This window comes from Psammomys obesus, unplaced genomic scaffold (assembly GCF_907164565.1).
Source record: "Psammomys obesus unplaced genomic scaffold, mPsaObe1.curated_primary_1811, whole genome shotgun sequence".
NCBI lineage: Eukaryota > Metazoa > Chordata > Mammalia > Rodentia > Muridae > Psammomys > Psammomys obesus.
The window spans coordinates 10850703-10868963 of NW_026596088.1; the positions used below are offsets into that span (position 1 = coordinate 10850703).

An 18261-nucleotide genomic window follows, 5' to 3' on the forward strand; every position below is an offset into this window, starting at 1 on the left:
ATCAGGCAGGCTACCTTCCTCACCTGGCCGCGGCAAGGCTGGCAGCAAACACCAACGTGAGAACGCCGCGCGCATCCAGCCCTTTGCAGGTGCCACGTGATGAGCTAATTACAAACCTGGAAGCACCCGCGGCCCGCGAGGGCTCTCTTAATGCTGGAGGCAATAAAAGAATTCGTCTTGACTGTTCTTTTCTGTCTTCCAATCCAAACGAATCTCCGGGCGGCCTGGGGCCAAGATCTTAAGCCAGGCAGCCGCAGGCCAGAGGTCGGCGGCGTGCGGTGCAGAGAAAGGGCCCGGGAACGACTGGCGTTTCGGAACCCGAAGCGAGCCTGGAGGGTCCCAGGGTAGCCTCCCACAGAGGCCCCAGGCCGCGCCTAGACACCCATTCCCAGGGGCAACCACTCCAGCCCTTAACCTCCCGGCTGCTGCCTCGCTGGCCCCGCCCGCGCCCCGCCCACCACCTCAGGTAGGCCGTCCTCGCCAGCCAATCGCAGGGCGCCCAAGCACGGGGGGGCGGTGCTTGTGCCATCGGAAGTGACGTGCAGTGCTCGGCTGGCCGCGGAGTTAGTCGAAGCTCTCCTCGGCGGCCGGCTGAGCCAGCTGAGGCGGGAGAAAAACATGGCTCGGACCGTGGAGGGCGCGAAGGCTCGGGTTGCGGTGCAGACCGAGGCTCCCGCGGCTTAAGGTGAGGGGCGGCGGGTGCTTGCGGAGCGAGGCCTGGCGCTGCGCGGCCGCCGAGGGACCCGGAGGGACCGCGGCCGCGGTGCCCCTTGGTCGCTCCATCCTCTCCGACTCGATCCTCGGGCCCCTGTCCCCCACCCGCGGTCGCCAGCGCCCCGCGCCAGGCCCCTTTGTCGCGGGCCGCCGGGCGCTGCTGTCCCTCAGGGGGAGGGGAGGCCACCCCACTGTCCCCCGGGACAGCGAGGGAGCCACGGGGGCAGGTCCCAGTCTCCGATCCAGCCTGTTCTGGAGAGTGGCTGTTGAACTTCTGCTATGGCCTCTTCCTCCTCCTCTTCCAGCTCGGTTTTTGGAGCTTCGGGTGGTTCTTTTTCTCTCTCCTGGGACCCGTCACCTCGTTACCTTAAAACAAAAATCCAGAGTCTACTTGCTTTGGGAACAAATATTTGTGTGTATTTAGCGCATCCTCTTTCTGGGAGGGCATTAGAGTAAGAATATTTAACTTTTCCTGAGTGACTGGGGAACAAGAAATAGTTGAAGAGGAAGCGAGTGCATACAGTAGCCTTTCCCAGTGTTGTCCTGATGGAAAGTGAAGTTCAATCACTGTGTTTTTATTTTAGACAGTGGGTGTTTGAATTGAGTGACACGAAGGAAGCTTCCCTGTTTGAACAAGATTACTTATTAAAGAGGTACCCCAAAACCTTTCCAGGTGGGTGTCAGGAGGAAAACTGCCTTGGGAAAATTCTTGAATGTATCGGCACATCGCAAGCCACAGGGACAGAAAATAAAAGGCTATTCTTAGAGAGTTGATGAAGTAGGGTATGGGAAGCGAGGCTGCGCAGAGGTCCTGGAACACTGATTCCAGGGAAGACTTTGTACTCTTGCCTCCTTGATAATGGTTCATTCTCCACAAGAAACTTTTAAGCAGTTCTGCTGTAGTTGGAATCGGTGTGGTTATTCAGAGTTACCGGCCACACTGAAGTGCCTTGGTTGAGATTTTCAATTTTTGAAGCTGTCTGCATGTTTGACATTCAGTGTTTTGAGTACTGAAGAAAAAGCATTGTAACTGATACAGTTATTGGCTCAAAGTTCCAAAGGGATTTTTTAACATAGGCGCAAAATATATGAGCGTCCACAAATTCCATCAGTGTTGGCTAAGTTCAGACTCAAAAGCAGTTTATCTTGTGAAAACCTCTGTTGTCTTGGGCATGGTGGTGCACTCCTGCAATTGCAGTGCTTGCCTGCGTTGCAGAACTGTGGTAGGAGGGTCAAATTTAAAGCCAGCCTAGGCTCCCTAGTGAGACACTCTTTTAAAAAATGATAATAAAGGAAAGAAAAGTTTCTGTTATGAGTTGTCTTGTGTACATGTTGCCTGGAGTTTAAAATTATGCTTTAATGGTCTAATCTTTTTTTCGGTTTTATAGCGCGTAAAGGTTGGCATGTTTGCTTTCAAGATTTTAGAAACGTTCTGTAATTAGCTGTGTCTTAAGTGTATGAATCTTTGTTGCTGCTTCTATTTAGAGCCTCAAATTTTCCATTCATTTTAACGTTGCTGTGTACATTTCTGTGCCCAGGAGTAAATCTGGCACATTGTTTTTAATGTAATAAGTTGGCACATTTAGTTAGTAAATTTGTACCTAAAGACGGTTTGATTTCTAAAAGCTCACAGTTCTTGTCAGAGCATCAGACTAACCCTTCAGATCAGGAGAGGTGCATCACACTTTTTAAAAATGCTTTAGCAGCACACTTGTAGAGATGAGCCTGAGCTACAGGAGACCCTGTCTCCAAAAACAAAAAGCAAAACAAAAATTTTGCGAGCTGGGGATATAGTTAAGAATTGGTGCGTGCCTACCACAAGGCCCTGGCATTGATTCTTAGTACTTTCAGAATGAAGTTGTAACTTAATTTGCTTTGATAAGACAACTTATCTGTTTTACTAATTTATCATATTCCCAAAAGAAATTTAAGACAGGCTAATGATGAAGGTGTTTTAGTGTGCTGCATTTAGAGAATTTGGTGATTAATCTTACCCCTTCCCACCGCCAGTACTAGGGATTGAACCCAGTGTCTAAGCAAGTGCTCTACCACTGAGCCATAATATCCCCTTTAGTTTGTAACTGAGTTGAACTACAAACCAACCCACAGAAACTGGGGAGTAAGAGAAAGAAAAAAGGCAAACTAGAAATTGTTGTCCAGTCCACCTGGGAAGACAGGTTAACAAGTTCTAACACTGTAGTTATAAAGGCAGTGGTGGATTCAAAGTTCTAAGAATGATGTGATCTCCTGGGTGGGGAGGTGAAGAAATGAGCAGGTCTGATGAGAAAGATTATGGTCAAATTGAGGCTTATGAGTTCTTTCTATTGAGGGCAGCATGGGTAAAAGTGATCATGTCCTAAGCTCTCTTCCATTCCCTACCAGTGGTAAGGTAATTAAGAAAGTGCCTAACAGCTCTGGTATTTGTTTGATAGTGTTCATATACAGTGTTCTTTTAGCAGGCGTCATGGTCACAGTTGGAAAGTCTTTTCCCAATAGGTGTCTTCTGCATTGTTTATAGGACTATGGTGAGGCTAAAAGAAACCTCTTAGTTTTTCTTGCTTAAGTGGGAAAACAAACAAAAACAGTTTTGTTTGTTTGCTTGCTTTTGTTGTTGTTTTGAGGCAAGGTTTATCTGGCTATCCTATATGTAGACTAGGCTGGCCTTGAACTCGTAGAGAACCAGCTGTCTCTGCCTCCGAAGTGCTGAGATTAAAGACATGCACAACCACATCTGGCCATGAAGTCACATTTTTTTATATCTTTATTTTGTGCATTTATGTATGCCTTGTATCTTTTTTGCAATGTTTTTCCTTGATTTAAAATTTTAATTTCATGTATGTATATAATATACTTTTGATATTTCTACCTCTACCCCCTTTTTCCTCTTTTATCTCTTCCCTTCCCAGTGAACCTCTTCTTCCTCCCAACAATTTTCATGTCTTTTTCCCTTTTGTGGAAAAATTTAATTAGCGTTTTCTGCATGAGCATAGATGGGTGGTTATTTACTTAAGAAAAGGCGACTAGCCAGGGGTTGCACCACTGAGGAATATGATTTCCCCACCCCTATAGCTCCTTGAGAGTGGGATGGGTTTATGAGTCCCTTCCAAATCCATGATGAAATGTTAATGGGCCCAGTCTTATGCAGGTCTTGTGCCATTGCTTCTATGAGTAATGGATATAGCAGCCATGCCATGTCCTTAAGACTGTTTTACAGCATTCCCTCCCATATTCTGGCTCTAAAATTCTTTAAGCCTCTCTTCCTCGGTATCACCTAGCTTTGGAGGAGTGTTAACTGATGTCCTGTTTAAGACTGAGCCCTCAGTCAGTTGTTTTCAGCATATTGACTAGTCATACATCTCTTCATTAACTTAAATCCACTGCAAACAAAAGTTTCCCTGACGTACACTGAGAATAGTATTAATTTATATAAACATAAATATCTAGAAGGCAGTTCAACACTATGTCCACTTACCAAAACAACAGTAATAGGTTCCTCTCTTTGGGCCTATGACCTCTCCATTTATTACAGCACAGGTACAGGCATGAATTCCTGTGGAGTGGGCCTTGAATCCAGTTAGAAGCAGTTGGTTGCCATCATAACAGCTGTGCTGGCTAACTCGTGTCAGTCATTTTGACTGGCGTCATCTGAGAGGAAGGAAATCCTAATTAAGAACATTCCTCCACAGATTGACTGTAGGCAAGCCTGTTGAGCATTTTCTTAATTAGTGATGATATAGGAGGGTATAGCCCATTGTGGGTGCCCCCCACCCCCCGGCTGGTGATCCTGGGTTTTATAAGAAACCAGGCTAAGCAAGCCTTGGGGATCAAGCCAGTTAACAGCACCCTCCATGGCCTCTGCATCTGCTGCAGCCTCCAGTTTCCCAGCCTGTTTGAGTTCCTGTCCTGTCTTCCTTCAGTGATGAACAGTGATTTTTGGAAGCATAAGCCAACTAAACCCTTTCCTCCCCAATTTGCTTTTGGTCATGGTGTTTCTTCCTAGCAACAGTAACCCTGACTAAGGCAACAGCCATGCCACTACTGCTCCAGGAGCACATCTTGGCCAGAAGGTTGGTGTTATAGCTCACAGGATTCATAGCGGAGTAAGAATGTTGATGACTTTCTAGTAACCTGCATCATGCCTTCTGACACTATAAAAGATAGCCAGTAAGGAGGAAGTTTCCAGCTCAGTTGTAGCGCGATTTCTGTATGTCCTGCAACCAGAAGTAATAGCAATATTGTCTTATAACGTAGTTCTGGTTGGCAACCAAGAGCAAAAGCAATAGCCTATATTAAGGGGAGGGGGAGCTTTGGGGACTTCTTTATCCGACAAACTTATTAAGGGCTATCTTATACCATTCCTGGCACTAGGATTTCTGTTTTAATTTTTGGGACATTATCCACTCAGGGTCTTCTATGTAGCCCTGGTCTGGAATTTGCCATGTAGAGAAGCTTTAGGCTTACAGAGATCTGCCTTCCTCTGCCTGCTGACTGCTGGGATTAAAGGCATGTGCTGCCGTGCCCAGCCTATGTGTTTTTTCTGATGTGATAGACTCAAAACAATGAGGTGCATACATAGACAGTTTGGATAGTTAAAAGGAAAATACGTACAACTGTGAACTACTTTCTGGGTTACTTTTTTCTTCTTTTGTAGGTAGGGTTTCATGAAGCCTATGCTGGCCTCAGATTGTAGCTGAGGAAGACATTGAAGTCTAGCTCCTCCTGTGCTGTTATCTGCCAAGTGCAAGGATGACAGGCACCACCATAACTGGCCTTGGATTTCTTTTTATCTATTTGGGTACAAAATAAATAGAATTTTAAAACAATTTTTAAGTAGATTTGAAAGCAGTTTTTGTTGGCTTAGCTGCAGGTATTTATCTCTGAACTTTGAGAACATAATAAAACACTACTTAATTAACATCCTTACTGTTAAACAGTAATGCTTTCTGAAAGTCTTACTATGAAATGGAGTCTTATAATTTAGTTCAGACTAGCCCAGAATTCACTATGTAGGGCAGATTGGACTTGAACTCATGGTAGTCCTCCTGCCCTGGCCCTCCAAGTGCTGTGTTATGGACATGAAGCACCAATATTTGTCTTTGGTATTCAGACCCAGTCTTGCTGTGCAATTCAGGTTGCCCTGGAACTGATTTGCTGGCCTGCTTCAGCCTGCTAAGTACCTGGGATTTACAGACATGGATTACCATACCTGACTTAACAGTTACACTGTAGAAAGAATCAAATAGTGTATAATACTGCTTCACTTCATTTGCTGTACTTTGAGATTTGCTATAAACAAACACCAGAAGTAGGTAACTTAGACCAGTGGTTCCCAACCTGTAGGTTATAACCCCTTTGTGGATTGAATGACCCGCTTTCACAGGCGTGACCTAAGACACCAGAAAACACAGATTTTATATTACAATTCATAACAGCAGCAAAATTACAGTTATTGAGTAGCAACAAAATATATTTGTGTTTAGGGGGTCACTGCATCATGTTGTAGCATTAGAAAGGTTGAGAACCACTGACTAAGACCAACAACAGAAAGTGCCTGATGTTTGCATTGATTGTTGATTATAGCTTAACTAATGCTTTTATTCCTCAAGACCTTATTATTCAAGTAAATAATAAATATTCTTAAATATATTGTGATTTATTTAGTATAGTGCTGGTCCAGTGTTCTTGTCACTGTTTCTTTTCTTTTCTTTCTTTCTTTCTTTCTTTCTTTCTTTCTTTCTTTCTTTCTTTTCTTTCTTTCTTTCTTTCTTTTTTTTTAGACAGGGTTTTTTTTTTTTTGTGTAGCATGGCTGTCCTGGATTTGCTTTGTAGTTCAGGCAGACCTTCCGCTCACAGAGGTAAGGCTGCCTGTGCCTCAGTGCTAGGATTACAGGTGTGCACCGCTGCGCCAGCTCACTCTGTTTCTTAAGTTGGTGTTTGAGTGTTTACATGTGTGACACATAGCACAGTTTTGGAATGTTCATTAAAGAATGAACAAATTTATAGTGGATAGACCAATTATAATTCGTATGACAATATTTTTCTGAGATAGGTCACAGAGCCTAGGCTGGTCTGGAGCTTGCTTTGTGATCACAGATGACCTTGAACTCTTGATCTTCCTGCTTTTATTTCCTTAGTACTGGCATTACAAGTGTGCATGGCTGGCCGGCTTCCTTCCTTCCTTCCTTCCTTTCATTCCTTCTTTCAAGTCAGGGACTCACAGGGTAGCCTCTGCTGGGCTTGAATTTAGAGTAATCCTACTGTCTCAGTGACATGACTGTTAAGAGTTACATTGTGGACCACTACATGTATCTGAGAAGATCGTTATTAATGTTTTGTGGTATAATGAGAAAGCAAAGCAAAACCACAGCCTTCTTTCCAGTGAAAGTGTGTGAAAGTGAATGAGAGGAGGCTCCAAATGGAGATCAGTGCTGGTAGTGCCTTCTGGGGAGGAGGGACTAGAACGTGAGTGATTTCGTTTCAAAAACTTCAGTCTAATCAGGAATCAGGAAAATACTTTTGCAAGTGTACTATTTTCGGTTTGGGAGATTAAGTAAACTTGTATGTGCTTCCTACAAGATAAGCTCTGACGGAGACCTAACTATTCTTAGAAACAAAACCACAGTGCTGTGAGTAGCTGTGACTGCATTGGTTTATTTGTTAAGTCACTTTATCTATGTTCATAATAAAATTTATGACTGTTCTAATAAACACTTCATAGTTTAATGTATAAATCTGTTTTAGACTATAGTGCTAAGTGGGAAAAGGGTGGTTTTTAGCTCCAGGGAATATGCAATGTTGTATTTTCTCCCTTTTTTTGGAGGGAGTAGGAGACAGATTTTTATTGGTAACCCAGGGTAGACTTGAACACCCTCCAATCCTTCTGCCTTAGTCTCTGCATGCTGGAATTTCAAACATTACAACCCCATACCTGCCTTGCAATGACTCTCTCTTGTCTGACTAGACCTCCTTCTTTCCCCCTTTTGCATGCTAGATGAGTGTTCCGCCATGTAGTCCTCAGACTAGAATTCTGTGCATGCTGAAATGCTTGGCATGTTAGTGTGTTCTTTTTCTTCTTTTCTTTTTGAGTTATGCTCTCACTTTGAGGCCTAGGTTGGCCTTCACTCGGGCACACCTTCTGCCCCATTCCTGTATGTGCTAGGAATACAGGTGTAAACCACCACAGCCCAGTAACTGCAGTTGCTTTTTTCTTCCCAATTGTAGTTCCTGAGGTATGTTTTTCATATAAAATCCATAAATCCATCCATCCAAATATCTGTGAGCACTTCTGCAGTGTTTATAATCTACAGATGATGGAAATACTTACAGGACTGACACAACAGCAGTTAGGATAGAGAATGTGGCCCTGGGGCTGGGGCTCTGTTGCTGGAGTGCTTGCCCAGCATGTGTGGAGTTCTGGGATCAGGTGTGGTGGCTCAGCCTGTGCTCGCAGTGCTCAGCTTATAGAGGCAAGAAGATCAGGAGTTATCCTTTGCTACCCAGTGTAGTGAGTCTGGCAACCTGAGGTACACAGGATCCTGTCAATAAAACGCAGAGAAAGAAAGGAAGGGAGGAAAAGGAAAGAAATAAAATGTTTTCATCACTTCAAAAAGATTGTGTTTGTTTTGAGTTACAGTCTAGTTTTGTAGATCAGGCTGGCCTTGAACTTCTTAATCCTCCTGCCTCCGCCTCCTGAGAGCTAGCATTAAGAGCATGTGAATCTGGTGGGTACATGATACTTGGACTTGAACACAAGGCCTTGCACCTACTAGATAAGAACTCTGCCACTGAACTGTATCCTGAGTCAGACAGTCTTGTCTGTCTCCTCTCACTCTCTTTCACACACACACAGACACAGAAATACATGAACAATATTTACTCATTTATAGTTAAGATAGTTATGTCTGTTACCACTGTCTATTTCAAAAAACTTTTATCACTGCAAAATGAAACTCTGCCCATTAAGCAGTAACTATCCATCTTTCTATCCCCTGCTTTTCTTGATAACCATTATTTTTACTTTCTGTCTCCGAATTTTCTTATTCCAGGTATTTCCTGTAAGTGGAAATATACCATATTTGTTCCTTTTGTTTGGTTTGTTTCATTTAGTATAATATCTTTAAAGATCATCCATGTTACATAAAAAGTAATTTGCCATTACTTTATATGACTAGATAATATTCTGTTCTCTCTCTATATAGATATATATAGTATATATCTATATATAGAGAATTATATATATAATATTCTGTTCTATATGTCACACTTTGTGTATATTTATTGATGGATACTTAGTTATTTCCACTTGCTGGCTATTGTAAGTAATAGCATTTATACTAAGACTACACGTTGTTTTGGTCAGCACAGTCTCCTTTAGACAGTGATGTGTAAATTAAGTCTGTTTTCGGTGCTTTTGAGTAGGAGTAGAATTGCTGGCTTAAACAATGATTACATTTTAAAGGAAGCACACAAAGGTATTTTTTAGAGTTACTGCACCATCTTGTATCCCTTACCAGCAAAATATGAGAGTTTCAGTCTCTGCATATATTTTCTACCACTTCATATTTTCCTTAAAAAATTATAGTTGTCAAGTAGATTTGAAGCATGTCTGGTTGTTTTGATTTATATCTCTCTTCTGACTAATGATGCTCAGCATATTTGTATGGGCTTGGACTTCTTACTGTTGGGAGTACATTGATACTCATTTCAATGATTGGACACACACACACAAACACACACACAAACATATTCTTCATGTTTACCAGGTAAGCACTCTACCAACTGAGCCACATTCACAGCTTTACTCAGTTGGTTTTGTTGTTGTTGTTATTACCGTTCCTTACTTTGTGATTCTTAGTTGTGTTTCTCAGTTTCACTTTTTCTCCTCTGTTAAGGCATATTGGAAATGGAGGCATGTACCATTTTAGCACAAAAGATTTACTGTTACTTGTCATGTTGAAGTTTCGGTAATGTCCAAGTATATTTAATGATTCATGTCAAATGAATGAACAGAAAAGTAGTCCAAAGTTCAGTAATTATCTCCACCAAGAACTTCTGTTAGGAAACCAAGTTAGATTGCAAACTTTGTGGTCAGCATGTTGCCTTTCAGAAGAAGCTTCTTTCTGTGACTGTGTCTTCTCATCCTGACCTCTCCACTCATATGCAGTAAGACCCCTGTCTAGACACAAGGTTTTTGTGGCTGGGTATTCTGGATGTTTAGAATGTTACTCTTAAGGGCTGAGAGGGGAACAATGATTCCTGCTTCTTCTTAAGTTACTCTATAGTCTTGCTCTTTGTCAAGATAGAAGACTTAAGCTCATTATTAGTATGATTGTACAGAGCATTTTGAATTTTAAATTTTAAAAATATGGGCTGCCAAGATAGCATGGTGGGTAAAGGAGCTTGCTACCAAGTGTGACAACCTGAGTTAGATCCTTGGGACATATGTGGTGGAGAAAACCAACCCCCAAGGTACTATGACATAACTACCTCTACATACCTCATACACACGCAGTAATAGTAACAATAATATTAATAATTTAGCTAAAATAAAGACAGGTAAGATTACTTTATTCTTGAACTTCCATGCTCCTCTATTTTAATTTGTGTAGCAAGCACTTTACCCCACTGAGCCATCTTACTGGCTCTTACCTGGCAGATCCTTACCTCCTTTATCCTTTTTATCATTTTTTGTTTTGTTTTGTTTTGTTTGTTTGTTGTTGTTTTGTTTTGAGACAAGGTTATACTATGTAGGTCTGGCTGGCGTGGAGCTCTGTAGGTGGAGCAAACTGACATTAAAATCATAGTGATCGTCCTGCCTCTGTCTCCTGAGTGCTGGAAATACAAGTGTGAGACACCATGCCTGACTTTACCTGTCTTTAAGATCATGAAGAATCTTGAGGAAATTTAGTTTTCCTGTGTCGTTTTTCACTGAGTAAAAATAACATCTACCTCCCCAACGAAATTCTTTTTTTTTTTTTCAGTTCACTTATTCTCTAAACTTAGCATGTTCTGTTTAAATCAAAACACTTCTAACATTTCCACTTCCATCCTTATACCAAGTCATTGTTTGTTCCTTCATTTATCAGCGTATTTGTTTCTTGGGTCTCCCTATTTCCCTTCCTCCCTTTGCAAAGAAACCCACAGCCTTTACATGCTAGGCAAAGCTCTCTACTATTGATCTACATCCCAAGCCCTCCATGTTGTGTTCCTTTGTCTGTTTTCTACAGACCAGTAGGGATTAAATGACCAGTGTAAATTCATGTGCATGAAGACTATCTCTGTCTTCCTGTTACACTGGTAAGTACAGTAGAGTGTCTCTGACACCATATACTCTTATGTTCAGAATTTTCAATGTTCTTTGAGGAAAGGCAGGGAGGTTTGATATGTAATCTTAATGACTGAACTTTTTTTTTCTTCTATTTTGTGGCTAGACATTAAATCCGAAGCTTACAGCCTCAGTTAACTTAATTCTCCATCTTTATCAAAATTTCACCATAACCAAAGAGTAAAAATAAGTTTTATTCAAGTGAGGAACTTTCATTGTGTCAGACTGTAAGGCAAAAATATTATTGCACATTTAGTATCAATTTAGAGGAAATAATTAAAATATGCAAATCAAGTTTAATGTTGAAATGTTGGTGTTTGAGTGCATGATCACTTGATTTACTTGAGAAATTGGTTGCCTGAGAGGTGAAATGCCTAATCACAGCTGAAGTGCAGCTATATAAGAACCCAGTAATCAGTCTCAGTCTCAATCAGTCTCAGTCCCCATCCCCTGTCATCCACTGAGGACCAATCAATCAGTCAGTCTCTCTCTCTTTCTCACTTTCTCACAAATCTCTCTTTGCCTTACTCTCCTGCCCAGGCTGACTTGCAACTCCGAATGTAAGTTTAGGGGTAGCTTTGAATTTATGACAGTCCTTCTTTTTCATCCTCCTTACTGCTGAGAGTGGTTCTCAACCTTCCTGATGATGCAGCCCTTTAATACAGTTCCTCATGTTGTGGTGATGCCTTAACCATAAAGTTATTTTTGTTGCTGCTTCATAACTGTAATGTTATTACTGTTATGAATAATAATGTAAATCTGGTGGTCTTAGGGCACCCCTGTAAAAGTATTGTTTGACACTCCCCACCCGAAGAGGTTGCTACCTACAGCTTGAGAACTACTGTTCTATGCCCTGCTGTCAATTTTGTTTGCTTCTTTGTAGTTGTCTATTACAAGGGTTATATTGTATATGAGCTAGATATGAATGAAGCTTATTAAGATCTAGGACCATTCTGATTTAGTTTATTTAAAACTTATATAGATCTACTCAAACTACAAATAAATAAAATAACTTTGAAGAAGAACCATGACATCTCATCAACAAAGTATGGATTTTGAACACTTACATGATTCTGTAGATCTCTGTTGTCAGGACTAAATAGTTTGTCCTGTCTTTAGAAAGTTTTTCAGTCCTGCTTCCTGCCTTTCTTTATTTCAGATCTGCCTTACTGTCTTTACTATCATCTCATCTCTGAAGACAAAAAGCCCATAAGACTATCCTCATGTCACACATGAACTGCACATTGAAAAGCAGAATTCCCCAAATCATCCTTAGGTTTGATAATCTGTTAGGATACCTAAAATGTACTGGATGCTGTTATTCATGTGGTTAATGGTTTATTACAGGGAAAGGATAGATTAAAATCAGCTGAGGAAAAGAGCATGTAGCACAAAGTCCAGGAGTGTTCCCAACGTGGAACTTCTGGTAATTTTTTCCCATGAACTCAGAACATGTTATGCTCCCACTGTCGGCCTGTTACAGTATGCATGGAGTATGGCAACCAGGGATTCTCACATGAGTTTCAGGGACCAGATTTCCCCCGACCCCATGTCTTCATTACATAGGCATGGCTGGTAGACTTCCTCTGTGGTTGAATTCAGTCTCCAGGCTGATCACACTTTATCACCTAAAGTTTTTCATACCCCAAGTCAGATTTCATTGTTCTTTATGACCAGTCACACATTGATGACATTCCTATCAGGTATGCCAAAGTAGACTTTAAAATTACAGCTTACTTATAGTCAGGCATGACTAGTGCCTATATCTATGCACCCAGGAAATGGAGGCAGGGGAATCAGGGGTTCAAGGCCAGCCTGAAATAAATGTGGTAAAACACATAACCCTTCACAAATTACCCTTTCTTCCTTAGTAAAGAAAGTACCATCTGTGTAATAAATTGATTTGATAGTAACTTCACACATATTACAAAGGGAGTTACAGGTAATTGTAAGCTACTTGACATGGATACATTGGATCTCATATTTTTCTCTCTGGGAACTGAACTCTGGTTCTCTTTAAGAGCAGTGCATGCTTTTAACTACTAAAGCCATCTCCAGCCCTGTGGGTTTAATTTAATGATTTTTTGTTTGTTTAGACCATGTTGGCCTTGAACTCACAGAGCTCTGCTTCTGTCTCTGCCTCCTGAGTGCTGGGATCAAAAGCATGCGCCACTACACCTGGCCTAAGTGAATTTTTATTTGTTTGTAATTTGAGACAGGTTCTCATGTAGTCCTGGCTGTCCTTGAACTGTCTATATTGACTATGCTCTCCTCCAACTCGTAGAGGTCCTTCTGCCTCTGCCTCCCATATGCTTTAATTAAAGGCATGTGCCACCACGCCTGGCCCCTGAATGAACTTTTAGGAGAATGTATTTCAGTAAATTTGTTTCTCACAAAGTCGCTGAGGATCTTTTAGATTCCCCCAACTGTTTATTCCCAGTCCTTCTCCTGTTTCTATAGATTCTGACCAAACTGACCGTTTTCTTAGAACATTTCTTCCTGTATTTCTCTATCATATTCTTTTTGTTTTTGTTTCCTATTTGAGCATTATTGGGTCTCTTGATCTCTCTCTTGCCTCACTTTTCATTCTCTTTCTCTGAGGGCAGTATCAGTTGCTTTCTTTAGGTCCTCAGGTGCTTATAGATGTCAACTAGGGTTTTGTTTGTGGGGTGTGTGTGTGATCTCTAGCCAAATTGTTCTGTTGAACTCAAGGCCAGTATTTCTATTTCCCAAGCAGAAAGGAAGTGTACTTCTCACAGAAACTTCACTGTAGTAATGTATTTTTATCCAGCTAAAAGGGATCAGATGGCTTTGAAAAACAAGGTATGCACATGATGTTCACCTGTCCCCTCCAGGTCCTTCCGTCTTTCCCTCTACACTTCCACAGGATCCCTGGAGCTGCACCCCATGCTTGGCTGCAAGTCCCCACATCTGTCCCAATCCAATGCTGTCTGGAGCCTCCCTGACTACAGTCAAGTTGGGCTCCTGTCTACAAGCATATCAGAGTGTCATTATTAGTGTCAAGGGCTGGCTCTCTATGGTGGGATGGGTCTGAGGTTGGGCCAATTATTGGTTGTACTTTCCCTCAATCTTTGTTTTCTTATCCCTTCTTGTAGGCAGGGTAATTTTTGGATCACAGGTTTAGTCAGATTGTTTCCCTCCTTCCACTAGTCCTACCTGACTAGGAGGTGATCAGTCTAGTCTTCATGGTGTCCTATCCCCTTCCCGCTTAGGAGCCTATCATGTTGAAGCCTCCAGCTTGACAAAGAGATGTTCCCCCTCAGTTTCCCTTCTTGTTCTTAGCCCTCTTACCTCCCCCCTTCCCTGCCCTGTTCTCCCCACATCTAATCCGCAGCCTTGTTTCCCTCCACATCCATTTCCTGTCTAGTTTTCTCTCGTCATCCACTTCTGTCTATTCTATTTCTGGCTGCATTTCAATGCAAATAATGCAAATAATTTTAAAATCTGAACTAGTTCTTTTCTCAAGCAGTAGTTTGAGCTTTCTTATTTGATCCTGTTACTGCTTTTTCTTAACTTACTATACTGTCTAGAACTGGTTAAAATGTTTAACTAGGGTGGTTTTGGCATTCTGCTTTTGCTTATGGCCTTAAGGAAAATTTCAAGGTTTCCCATTAATTGTAAGTTGTTGATACCTTCAGTAGAGGAAGGAGCTTCCCTTCTGCTCATCACTATTTAAGATATGTATCTATAATAAGCACATATTTTATTTATAGCACATATTTTTTTTTAATTTTTGCTTTTGAGTCAGACTGGCCTTGAAGTGTTACATAGCTGAGGATGCTATGGTTTGACTCCCAGATCCCACATGGCAGCTAATACATACATATAGGCATACCTATATATGTATGTATGTATATGTGTGTATATATATATATATATACATGTATAATGTGTATATATATATGTATACAAGTTTAGTATAGTTTAAATTGTTATTGTTTCAACAAGAGGAAGTGATTTAAGCATCTTTAATTTTGTGAACTGCTTATTCAAACTTTCATTTTACTGCAGTGTTGTCAATTTTCCCCCTCATGGTTCTTTGTTATATATTAGAAGGATTAGTTCCTACTGTACACTATAAGTAGACAGGGTTTCTCTGTGTAGCCCTGCCTGTCCTAGGACTCACTCTATAGATCAGAATGGCCTCGAACTCAGAGAGATCCATTTACCTCTGCCTGTGAGTGCTGGGATTAAAGGTGTGTGTGTGTGCCACCACTGCCTAGTAGTGTTAAACGTTTTTGCTTTTCATCATTGAGAACAGTGCAGGGTGCATAGTGTACATCTGGGAAACATCATTTAGGAAGGGAACACATTTTGTGTTGCTTTCCTTTGTCACATTATTTATTAAAATGTTTATGTACCCAACTGGAGAGATTTGGCTGAGTGGTTAAGACGACTTAGTATTCTTGCAGAGAATCTGGGTTCGGTTCCCGGTATCTATATAGCAGCTTATAACCATCTGTAAATCCAGTGCCAGGGGATCTGATATACTGTTCTGGCCTCTCTGGGCACCAGGCATACAAACAGAATACATGCATGTAGGCATGTAGGCAAATATTTATGCACAAATAAAAATAAATCTTTAATAATGTATGTACCTAAACATGAAAATTTTACATGGTTTTAAGTTTTGAAACAAGCTACAAAGGCCTTCTGTCTGCAGTGGCTATAAATAAACTGTTGTTTTGTATTTATGACTTATCTTACACCTAAGTTTAAAATATTTTTTATAGCTATAAGTGTTTTGCCTCCATGTATGCATATGGACCTCTTGCATGACTGGTACCCTCTCAGAGACTGGAAGAAAGCATTGGATCCCCTGCAACTAACATTAGAGCTTGTGAGTTGCCATGCGGGTTCTGTGAATCAGATCCCAGTTTTATGCAAGAGCAGCCAGTGCTTTTAACTGCTAACCCACTTCTCCATACACCACACACACACATTCTATATTGTTGATTGTGAACACATTCTCTGGTGGGTATGGGTGTGTATATTTGTGCATGCACATTCAGAGGCCAGAATATATCATGAGGTGCCTTCCTTTCTCACTTTTCCACCTTATTTTGAAGGATAGGATATTTTTCTGAGCTTGAATTGGGCATCCAGTTTATGCTAGGTTGGCTGATTTAGCAAGCTCCTGGGATCTGCTTGTCTCTACTCCAGTGCTCTAATTTTAGGTATATGCTACCATGCTCAAGTTTTTGTTGTTGTTTATTTGTTCTCTAGCCCTATAAATAAATTGTTTATGAATGTTAAGTTTATAATTCTAGAAGAGGGCTGGGGATATAGCTCAGTGGTAGAGCAGTTGCCTCTCATGTCTTTAATTTGATTTTGTTGTTGTTGTTTGTTATTGTTTGTTGTTTTGTTTGTTTTTTTTTTGAGATAGGGTTTCTCTGTGTAGCATTGTCTGTCCTGGAAGTTGATCTGTACACCAGGGTACTTTCAAACTCACAGAGATCCCACCTGCCTGTGCCTCCCGAGTGCTGGGATTAAAGGTATGGACAACCACCACCACCAGCCTGGTTTGATTTCTTATGCTGAAAAAAAAAAAGTTACAAAAGATAAAATAACTGTTATGTAAAGGCCATAGATTATCTATAGAACTAAATAAAAAGAAAATCTATTCTTTTCCCAAATAGTAAACATTTTAATTACCTTTCTGCCTTGATGAAAGAGATGGCTATTAGGAACTGTTTTATATGTCGTTACTGTGCGGAAGGTATAATGCTTGCTTGCCTTTTCCTCCCCCTAAACCATTCCTTCTAAAATATGACTCTACTGTGCACACATGTGACTAGTTTGCTGAGTATGGTAATGCAGGGCTGTGATCCCAGTGGCATTGACCTCTATAATCTTAGCACTTGGGAGAGAGGTAGGAGGATTACAAGTTCATCCTTAGCTACAAAGCATGTCAAGTCTGGCCTCTATTACATGAAACTTTGTATTAAAGAACCTAAAACAAAGGTAGAATAGTTCACTTGTGATAAATAAGTGTAATATAAGTATCACATTTTTTGTTTGTTGTTTTTCTTTTTTCTTTGAGACAGGGTTTCTCTGTGTATCCTGGCTGTCCTGGACTCGCTTTGTAGACCAGGCTGGCTTCGAATTTACAGAGATCTGCCTGTCTCTGCCTCTTCCAGTGCTGGGATTACGGGCGTGCACCACCATGCCTGCATAAGCATTACATTTCAAAGACTTAGTACTAAAAGAAGAAAGTACCCTACTCATTTTTTATATTGATTATCTGTGATGTGATAATTTGGATATATTAGAATACAGTATGTTGTTAAAATTATTCTATTTTCATTAATGAAATTTGAAATTTAAAATTTTCATTCTGTGCATTGTATCTTCCATTTTATCTTTGTGACACATTGGTGTTTAATGCCAAAGTAATTGGCTTTTTTTTTTCAGATGAGTTCCCCCGTCCCATGAGTCAGAGGTAGAATATTCTTTTTATCTGCTGGTATTTCCGTCTTTAACAGAGAAGGAACACCTATTTTTAGTTCTCTGTTACCATATTCTTTCTAGTGTTCAAGGTAATTGCCTTTTCCTACCTAGTCTAAACCCAACCATATGATTTTTTAAAGTAAAGGGCAAATTGTTAATAAATGAGCACATTTTGCCTGATTTTTGTTTTCCAATCTGAGCTTCTCTTTAATAAAAGGAAGGGGATGTTTGGTCATTAAAAGTTTGATTGTAGAAGTGAAAAAGAATTCTTGTCCACTAGTAATTTGTTGATGGTAAATTAACTGACAAATTGTGTATGTTATAACCACATAGCAGTATTAACTGCCTCATGAGGGGATTGAGACAAATTTATCAATATGGGAAAAATAGTTCAAGATTAAGAAAGAAATTTGATATTTATGATGGATAAGTTAATGGTGATTTAAGCCTATACTGGTTCTAGGTAATTTATCATGTAGATTAGTATTACTTTGATTCATTGCACACTTGCTACCTGATATAAATTTATTTTTATTTTACTTTTTACATTTATTTATTTTATGAGTGAGTGCTTTGTCTTGGAGGTCAGAAAAGGGTATCAGATCCCTAGGTTGGAATCACTATGTCAGTTCTGGGAACCAAAACCAGGCCTTCTGAAAGAGCAAGTGCTCTTAACTGCTGAGCCATTTTTCCAGCCCCTACCTGCTTCAAATTTAGGCATTTTATATAACTGTGCTTATGTTTCTTCATTT

The 18261-nt window shown here is 40.6% G+C and overlaps 1 protein-coding gene across 2 annotated transcripts in view; it reads left to right on the top strand.

Moving 5' to 3' along the window:
* The first annotated feature begins 575 nt into the window (after positions 1 to 575).
* The window catches only part of Pik3c2a (phosphatidylinositol-4-phosphate 3-kinase catalytic subunit type 2 alpha), a 100436-nt gene continuing 82750 nt past the window's right edge, over positions 576 to 18261 (top strand). Inside the window, exon 1 of one of the 2 annotated variants that reach the window (XM_055627438.1) lies at positions 576 to 685. The gene's annotated coding sequence lies outside the window, so the exon portion shown is untranslated. Of the gene's footprint in view, positions 686 to 1325; positions 1388 to 18261 lie in introns of those variants that run through there. The other variant, XM_055627439.1, reaches the window with a different exon arrangement.